Below are 9909 nucleotides of genomic sequence, written 5' to 3'. Positions count from 1 at the left end.
CACACACACACACACACACACACACACACATATATATATATATCCTCACACTGTATGAGAGGTATTATGGGGTGGCCCATGGCCTCCACACATATACGATATGGCAGAATAAACCTGTCAGAACAAAGCAGTTATTCCATCAAAGAACTAAGGGAATAAAAGCTATGGTCTAGTTCACAACTCTTGTAATTTATTCTTTGCCCCAACAATGAGCATTCAAATGTCTTTTAATGCTTGTGCTCCATAACTTAGAAATTCTGCATTTTATCTATTGTTTCACAGTGAGTTGAGCACAGAGAGATCAGACATGAAATTACAGTCTTTTCCTTCTCTGTTATAGGAGACATTGCTATGAACATTATGGACCCAGGGAAATGTGAACTCCTTCCGGAAGCACTTCAGTAACTTCTAGAAAGTACCAGAATTCCCTTATTATTCTTTTTAGAATGACTTCAGCTAAGTCTAAAAGGCATTTCTATCCACTAACTAGGTTACTGAAATTGATCTATAATTCAGAACACAAATAAGGACCATAAGCATTTTGTAAACAGAGACAGAATAAATTAGGAAAATTAAAAGGCATGCGCAGGTTCCACAGAAAAGGGAGTCATCCTATGTCTTCTTCACACGTGTGTTGGAAGGCATTTAATGTGATGTGTGTTTTTATACTCTCAGTAGATCTTCTTATGATAGATGCTACTCAATTCAGAAGTGGATCTTAACAAACTTTGTGGTAGGGGCACTAGGGAGATGCATCAGGCTGTAATGTAAGTGCCAGTGTCCCAGCATGCACTAGGAATCCCAGGACTGAAGAGGCTGAGGCAGGAGGATTCCTGTGACTCTCTGTCTCAGCAGTCAAGCCTCATTGGTGAGCTCCAGGCTGATGAGAGGCCCTGTCTCAAAAGGTTGGCATTCCTGAGGATGACACCCGAGGTTGACATCCAGCCTCCACGTAGGGACACGCGTGCACATGTGTGCACATAATTTTAAGCAAACAATTACAGAACAGTAAAGCATCCTCGGGGACGCTTTCCTTTCTATGCATCTGTTGTCTGCAGATGAAGGGTGTGGCCCAATTTCTAAGGTATTTTCAATGAGGCCAACTTGTAGCAGTGCCTGGTCCCTGTTTCAATTCCCATAGCTACCTTACTTCATGCTTACTGACTGCCCCAGTTTTTTCCATAATAAAGAAACATTCAGAAAGTAACATGTCTGAAGGAAAGAAATGTGATCAGCAGCTATGGGAGATTCCTCTAATTTGGTACCCTAGCGGGCTTCTCACCTTTAACTGGGCTCTCTCAGCATTAGGCACCCCTATTGTCTCTGTTCTTCTAATTATGCCATACTGAGCCATTCACAATAGTAGACTAACCTGCAACAGGATGCTGGGACTTCAGAACACAGATTACTTATAGACTGTCATTACTACACAGACTCAAAATCACCCAGGCTGGAGAGAGAACTCAGCAGTTACAAGTGCTTGCTGCTCTTCCACGGGACCCATGTTCATTTCCTACCACCTCCAGTAGGCATGTCTATAACTCTATCTCCAACCCCTCTTCTGACCTCTGCAGCTGACACACACGTGTGTGTATGTGTGTGTGTATGTGTGTGTGTGCATGCATACACATAACATATACATACATATACATTAAAAACAATAACTTTTTCAATAAAATAAGCCAAGAGATAAGAAATTGTGACTGTTTCGCTGTGTATGTATAACAAACACAGAGCCCAAGGGAAAACTAAGACTCCTAACTCAGTCCAGTTCTCTAGCACCAGCCACATGTATCCCAATCTAAGGAAGGGATCATTTCAATGGTATTAATCCACACTGATGAATGACAACGTTGTCCAGGACCCGGGCTCCAACGCTGGGTGTACCTCTTATTAACTGTGCACCCTAGACGACCTATTGTTTTTAGCTTTAGCTTCCCTGTCAATTATGTGAAACTAATGACAGGGCCACGTAAGGTAAGCGGCAGGCAGGATTCACTGTGCTAACCACAGGCACTGAATAAATGCCATGCATTCTAATGATCACCACAAACGGTATTCAAATAACTGAGCTAAAATGTTCACGTTGAGGGTTAAAGGCAGGGACGCTATCCTGCCGTGGAATTCACCTCCCCCTCTTCTCCAGAGGCAGTGTTTGATAGCCTTGGGAATGAACTTAAACTAGAGTGGTAGACAGTTCCAGGAATGAAGATGCGACCTTTGAAAACAGAAGAGCCTTGTTTCGACGTTCAAAGGGAAAATTCATAGTTCTTCTCAAACCTGCCATTTCAATTAGTGCCTTACCTCACCCAAAGCCTGACTGTGCCTCTACACATCAAAACATCTCCTTCTCCACCAGTCCTCACCTGGTGGCAAACGTGTCACCCATTGGCCTGGAAAAGGCTGTCTACAGATCTTGCTTCTGTTCCCCCTGGCACCCGCTTCATGCACACTCCATGACTGGAAGGTAGTACAGAGGCCGTAACCAGACCTAACACCCAGGTTAGCTCCACTTCCCTAGCATCTTCCAGAGTCACTTTTGCAGAAATATAAATGATATCAAGTCACTTCCCCATCAGAGACTGTATGGTTTCTCCCTTTCAACAGAAAATATTTAAAGCCCCAACTCACCATATCCTCTTCAGTTGTCATCTCAGAACTAGGTGCTCTTGAACATAACTTCCCCTCTGTGTGCAGATGCTGTCCTTTCTACGTGGAATGCCCAGGGCCTTCTCTAGTGAATACCAACCGCCCATCGGGACCCAGTCCAAGTGTGTACTCTCTGGCAGCCTCTTCTAGAACCCTTCTACCCTCCCATCTCTTGGCTCCCACTGACCTCTCTCCTTTCTGCACTAAATGCTCGCTCTGCAGATCCACTAGCACTTATTTTCTGCCCGATTCTGTTCTGGGAAGTGTAAGGCCTTGTTCCTTTAGCTCCTAGCACAGAGCCTGCATAGCACACAGCAGGTGCTTACTAAATAGCTGTCTCATCAACTGGCACAGGGAATTAAAGGAACGGGAGTGTACAACCTCTGCCACTGTCCAAGTTGGGCTGAATAAAAGGAATGCCAGTCCCTGCACTATATCTGACAAGTGGCAAACAGTTATGCAAGTGTGATGAGTACTTGCAAATGAGAAAGCTCTCGAGTTCCCACTCCTGTTAAATGTTCCTCGCTGGAGAGAGCCGCATCCTCCAAGATTTAGGTGGGTTAGGAAGGGCACACACCTCTAAGCATTTACTAAGATCTTACAATCTGGCCACTTTTGTTGAGGACACTTCTCCCTCCCCAAATCCTTTGGACCACATTCAAGTAAGAGATGCTCGGGAAAGGCTGATTCAATTTCCAGTGCATGGGAAAGCCAATCACAACCCCCCACTGCAGGCTAATTGAGCTTGATGACCGGTCATATGTGGTGTAATAGCTTCACAAAGCTGAAAGGGAAATCGATGTGGGGACTGAAAACTTGCCAAGTGTTCACTCCTGGGCCCCACAGCCCACGGTGGCCTGCTTCTTGACTCTTCCTACCTACGGTCCATCTTCGTGATACCCTGGCCAGCAAGATCTGCTCGGTGGACAACGCTCCCTTGTCCTATATTTTAGATTTTCTATCATCAAGGACAAGGGAGGTTCGAAAGTTAAGTTGTGTTGTAAACATGCTTACATGTCTCGTAAAGTTTCTCTATACACAAATCCTGGCTAAAGAATACTTTCCCAGCCTTTTATTTCCATCCGTGGGAAATGATAGGGCTACATAATTAAAGAGAAACAAGAAACGGGTTTTGTTGTTATTGTTGTTCTTGCTAAAATGAGGTTTTTAAGACAGTGTTGGCAGTGGGTGTAATAATCCCTCCACTGACCATTTCTATCCCAATATAAGAAACAGAACGTGGCAAAGTATGCGGTCTTGTTGAATCCATCGGGGATAAGAAAGAAAGAAAGAAAAAAGGACAGACAGCAAGGCCTTGGAGAATAAATCATTAACCACAAGTCAAATCGAGGCACCCTGGCAACCAGCGAGATGCAGAGGCAGCCGAGAGGAATCAGGTAGCTGGGACTGCCTTGTCCCCTCTGATGACTTCTGGAGAGAAACACCCCACAGGCACGACGAACCCCGGCACATCGCGCTCCTGTCCATGTCACTTTTCAAACTTGAAGTTATTTTTAGATGACCCAAGCCGGCTAAGCCCAGGCAGGACAATTCTCAGCCCGCTGTGCCCGAAAGCCCCTTTGCCCCTCCCTAACAAATTTGGTAAAGCTTGGGAAGACAGGGGTCTCCTCATTTTTCCTTTACTCACTGCGTTGCCGGACACCCCTAACTCCTCTAAGCCCAAATCCCAGGGACACTGGAGTTATTCTGGATCCTCCAAGTCCCTATACACCTGCTGCTGTACCTGGGAAGGTGGACCCTTGGCCAGTAGGATGGGGAGGGGGCTTTTGGAGACTAGCGCCTCCTAGAGGGGGTCATGGGAAACCTGTCTCTGGGGATGCTTTGGGGACTGGCCAGGAGAGAAGATCTCTCCAGCCTTGCCCTAAGCCCAGCAATGCTTGATTCCCATTGTCCGGGTCCCCTAGCACCCAGGTGTTCAGCCCTGGTGGGACAGGGGACAGGGTCGATGGGGCCTGCGCCGTTACGTAACCGACCTGCAGGACGTCTGCGATGCGCCGCTGTGGCGGCGGTGACAGTGGCGGCGGCTCGGGGGTCCTCGGGGCAGCAGGCTGCGGGCGCGGCTCTGCCTGTTCACCTGACGGCCGGGGCGAGCGCGGAGCCCGCGGGCCTGGGCGTGGAGCCGTGCGCTCTGAGCGCCGCCTCCCGCTCTCCGGGTCGTGGGGTCACCCGGGCTGTGCCTCCTGCTGGTGCTCCCGCAACCTCCACCGCCGTCACCCGGGACAAAGCGACTCCGGGGAGGGGCCGAGCCGGCGGCTCTCGCCCAAGCCAGTGGAGATGGGCGCGCCCCCAGCTCCGACTCATCGGCCAACCTCCAATCAGACCCCAGGGAAGCCAAAGCCCCTGACTGGCCTCCTTTCGTCGCCTCCCTCCTGACCAGTCGCCCTTCTGGGTCCCTCACCCACCTCTACCTCCTGGGCTTCCACCCAGCGCTCAGCCGCACACCCTTCCTTTGCGATCTCAGGCGAGCTGGACCCTTTGCGGGAACCTGTCACAGGAGCCTGTCCCCAAAGGCAATGCCTTTCCAAAGAAGAGGCTCCCGGGTCATCTCCCCCATCCCCCGTTGAGAACTTTTTTTTTTTTTTTTTTTTTTTGAGGGTCAAAGAGGGGTGAGGTCGCTCTTGCAGCAAAGCATATGCATACAAGAATACTAAAAAATAAAAGGACAGCAAAGAAACTGTGGGACAGTAGGACTAGGAGGAGGTTGTTTTCTCACAGGTCGACCTCTGGCTAACTAAGGAACTGTCTGGAAGCCACTCTTGAGTGCTCAAAAGCCACTATGCTTGGTGGGAGCTGGCGCCCTCTGGCTGGGGCTCTGAGTGAGCCCTGCCCACACCATTGAAGGTGCCCTGAGCCGGTTTCACAGTTTTGCCAGGAAAGACTCACAGCCACCAGACCTGGGAGGAAAGAAAGAAGGACTTGATGTTCAAGGATACCTAATGTGTAAGACTCTGGGTCCCTAGGAAAAGGGAGACTAGTATTTATACAAGGTAAAGGGGAAGGGGCGTGTCGGAAGTGAAACAATACAGGGAGGATTTACTTCTCAACCAAATGAACCATTCTGAAGACCGCAAAATTAAGCAACTCAAGAACAAGGAAGCCTGTGGCTTGTGGTGGCACAGACGGGGACAGGACTGAATCTCATGGCAAGAGTACCTCAATGACACAAAATGATTAGCGTTTGGAGACCGTGGAAACTGAAGGATAAAGGAGACCAACCTCAAAGCAGAGAGAATGGCAAATAGAAATAAGTCCCTTGTCATGTCGCCTTTCTCACTGTTGTATACTTGAGCCTTTTCCTGCATCTAGAATCCACTTGGTTGGATCTTAATAACAGTATTAAAACTGCATTGAAGTAATAGCACGCGCTCTCTCTCTCCCTCCCTCCCTCCCTCCCTCCATCCCTCCCTCTGTGTCTCTCTGTCTGTCTGTCTCTGACTCTCTGTCTCTGTGTGTATCTTTCTGCTGTCTCTCTCTCTCTCTTTCTCTCTCTCTCCCTCTCTCCCCGTGTGTATCTGTGTGTGTGTCTGTCTGTCTGTCTGTCTCTGTGTCTCTGTCTCTGTCTCTGTCTCTCTCTGTCTCTGTCTCTGTCTCTCTCTCGCCTTTCTTTGTTTCTGAGTGTCTTGTTGCCTCTGTGTGTCTGTCTGTGTCTCTGTGTGTCTGTCAGAGAGAGAGAGAGAGAGAGAGAGAGAGAGAGAGAGAGAGAGAGAGAGAGAGATGGCTTAGCTCTTCTCTCCACTTAATCTACATTAAATGTAAGCACAGAATTAAATAAACATTTCAGAATTGAAAATGACCTTCGATGTCATCATGCTTTGGGCATACACATCCTATGTGTTTGTTAATTTGACTGAATTTGCCAGTTTGGAGAGAATGTTTTTTGAAAGGACATTCTTATATGGAGCACAAACATTTCTAGAATTTTCTCTTACAGGCTGTATAGCTCACATCTGAAAGTCGTCATGAAAATCAAGCTCCATTCCTCTTCCAACGACCTATTTTTTGAAACCTGGGAAGATAGCCATCCTGTCTGGTGCACCTGGAACTTCAGCTTTTCAGGTAATATAGCTTCAAGGCTTTCAACAAAATTTCGCTGTGGCAATTCTTAGAATCACCAGTGTGTTGACTTTGGTCATAAGGAGGTCCATTTTTGTGAGTACATATTTACATAAAACAAAGTTTTGGGTTGCAGAATATATTTTTGTAAAAGTTTTGGAAAATGAGAGCAGTACATTTTTATCCCTGTGTGGTAATGTGTGCTAATGTGGTTTCACATGTACAGTGTTACATGTGTATGTGACAGAGGACCACCGAAGGCGGCCTTCACTGCCTACCTTGTTTGGGTCAGGGTTTCTTTTGTTCCTCTGTGTGTGCCAGGCTGGCCAACTTTCCTAGGATGTTTTTGTCTCTGCCTCCCATCTCACTGTAGTTGTAGTGGGGTTGCTAATGCAGTCTCCTCGGGTTCTGGGGTTCAAACTCAGGCCCTCATGCTTGTGCAGCACTGAGTCATCTCCCATCCTAGAAGACTCAATTTTAATGATCAATTTGAAGGAAATCATACGCATAAATGCTCTTTGGCTGGTATACCGTAACATTACATGCTCACTATGAAGAAATAACCATGGCCATTCTCCTACCACGCGGAGACAGATAATTTTACTTTTCTAGATTATTTCCTTAAGTTTCTACATCCACATATTTCTGCTTTTGCTACAGAGGCAAATTTTGCATTGGGCAGTTGACTGTGTGATTGTGTGTTGACTGGAAGGTAAAAGCCAAGAGACAATGCTGTCTTCATTTGGTTCATTTTTAAGAAGGAGATCTATTACCATGAGTAAAGTTAATGGTAATGATTAGAGAAAAAAGAATCTGTGGGGACTGACTTGGAATATATTTTGTAGAGCAGGAGTAAGATTCATGGGCAGCTAACATGAACTGTAACAGTAAGATCCTAAGCTCTACCTGTTAGAATCTACTGAGCACAGCCGATATGTCAGGCTTTATGAAAATCACTTTGTATGTTAACTCATGAACTCAACCTGTAACCTTATTAGATTGATACAAAATATTAAGCCATATAAATTATGGAAAGGGGAGCCAATGTATCAGCTCAGTAGGTAATGGTGTCTGCTGCCACGCCTGAGGGCTTGAGTTTGATCTCCATAACCTGTACAATGAAAGGAGAGACCCAATTGGGGGATTGGGGGGGTTCTTTTCTTTTTTCTTCTTCTTTATTTGTTCACTTTACATCCCAGTCGCTGCCTTCTCTCTCGATTCCCCCTTCCTACAATCCCTCCCCCATCCTCCATCCTCCATCCCCTTATCCCCTTCTCCTCTGAGAGGGTGGAACACCCCCTTGGTATCTCCCAACATTGGCGCATCAAGTCTCTGCAGGGCTAGGGGCATCCTCTCACACTGAGACCAGACAAGGCAACCCATCAAGAACAACATATTCTACAGACAGGCAACAGCTTTAGGGAGAACCCCCACGCTAGTTGTTCAGGACCCACATCTGCTACATATTTGTAGGGGATCTGGTCCAGCACATGTATGCTTTTTAGTTGGTAGTTCAGTCTCTGAGAGCCTATTCCCTTCAGGCCCTCAGTCCTTTCACGAACCCTTTCATAAGAGTCCCCAAGCTCCATCCAATGTCTGGCTGTTGGGAGATACCCAACTTTGACATGTGTCCTCTAATTGCCATATATGGATCTTGGTATGGACATGTGTACACACATACACACAGATACCATGTAAACAAAATGTAGGAATGAGGGGACAAAAGGGAGGATAGGAAGAAAGGAAGGAAGGAGAGAAAGAATAAATGAAAGACTTTTCCAAAGCAACTAATGGAATAACTAAATCCAAATCCAGACACTGGCTGTAGATACCCCCCCACACACACATACACACCTTCTTGACAAGGCTGGCCCCTTGATAGTTATTACATTATGAATGCAAACCTCACTTGACCTCTGTGGATTCTAATATGATTTAAAATCCTATATTTATTTTGAGACTAGATCACTATGGTTGCTGAGACTGGTTTGCCTCCCAAGACAGCTTGATGTTAAATATCTCTATAATTATCTATACAGCAAGATTATTTTGAATGAACCTGGATGATCAAACTCAACAGTGTTTGATAACATTATTTTCATGGGTAAATATTTTTCTCATGTCAACATATAATTTCAATGTTTAAATTTTTTAAATTCAGGCAACTTTCTGTAACAAAATTCGCTATTTATTCATTCCAGAGTGCACAATTCAGTGGACTTTTGGTATGTACACAGAGTTGCATATATAGCATCATTAGTATCTAATTCTAGAATATTCTTAAGCTCAAGAGGAAACCTCATACCCATTATGTAGTCAACTTTAGTTCCCTACCTCTACACTAATATGCTGTGAACCACTTGTCTGATTTCTGTCTCTTTGGGTTTGTCTATGCAGACATTTCCTGAAAACCAATTCATGTAATATGTGACCTCTTGCATATGGCTTCTTTCACTTGACATGTTTTCAAAGTCTATCTACACCACAGAATTTTCTAGCATTCCATTTCTTACTACAAGGTCAGGACTTTGGTGCTGAAGTCTACAATACACTTAAAGAAGAACTCACACACATCCTTCTCAAAGGATCAAAATATTTTCAAATAGAAAAACACTTCTAAACTTATTATTGATGGTCAAACCAGACAAAAGCACATACACACACAAAGGAAGCCACAGAAAAGTGTCCATGATGGAAAGGGATGAGGAATCTCTGAAAAGAGACCATTACCAAGTAGAACTCAACAGCAAACTCAACAATACACTGAAGATATCACTCTCCACAGTCAGGTGGCTTTACGCCTGTGGTGTGGGGGTGGAAAGGCACATTTACCTATGATCAGCACATAGACATAACGGAAGACAGAACCAAGGGATTAGCAATAGGTTTTAATAGATTTTAACAGATGCAGGAAAAGCACTTGACAAAATTCATTATCTTTTCACAGTAAAGGAAAATCTCTCAAAAAAAAGTAACCACAAAAGGAATGAACCCCGAAAATTAGAATTAGAGGTAACGCCCGATCGTCCTGCGCCTCTCCTGCCCAGGAGGGGTGTTCGCCTGGCGGCTGTCCGCAGGCTGATCCAGCGCCCAACACCTTGCCTCCCCGACCGAGGAGGGGTGTCCGCCTGGCATCCAGCGCCTTTCCTCACCCGAGGAGGGGAGTGCGCCCGAGAGTTGTACTAA

At 45.9% G+C, this 9909-nt stretch overlaps 1 protein-coding gene and 1 long non-coding RNA gene across 4 annotated transcripts in view; one reads left to right on the top strand and one right to left on the bottom strand.

Annotated features, from left to right (window-relative positions):
* Positions 1 to 4821, bottom strand: part of Rcan2 (regulator of calcineurin 2) — a 223876-nt gene extending 219055 nt beyond the window's left edge. The window contains exon 1 of one of the 3 annotated variants that reach the window (XM_029531338.1): positions 4644 to 4821. The gene's annotated coding sequence lies outside the window, so the exon portion shown is untranslated. Of the gene's footprint in view, positions 1 to 2631; positions 3202 to 4643 lie in introns of those variants that run through there. The other 2 variants (XM_021217711.2, XM_029531339.1) reach the window with 2 other exon arrangements.
* Positions 4822 to 5286: 465 nt separating this feature from the next.
* On the top strand, positions 5287 to 9749 carry LOC115062518. Its single transcript, XR_003842470.1, has 3 exons — positions 5287 to 5610; positions 6602 to 6726; positions 9671 to 9749. It is a non-coding gene; the product is annotated as an uncharacterized LOC115062518 (long non-coding RNA).
* The last annotated feature ends 160 nt before the right edge of the window (positions 9750 to 9909 follow it).

The sequence above is a fragment of the Mus pahari genome, chromosome 18, assembly GCF_900095145.1.
Source record: "Mus pahari chromosome 18, PAHARI_EIJ_v1.1, whole genome shotgun sequence".
Taxonomy (NCBI): Eukaryota; Metazoa; Chordata; class Mammalia; order Rodentia; family Muridae; genus Mus; species Mus pahari.
Note: the sequence above shows the minus strand (reverse complement) of the source record. Positions and strands in the feature narration are given on the sequence as shown.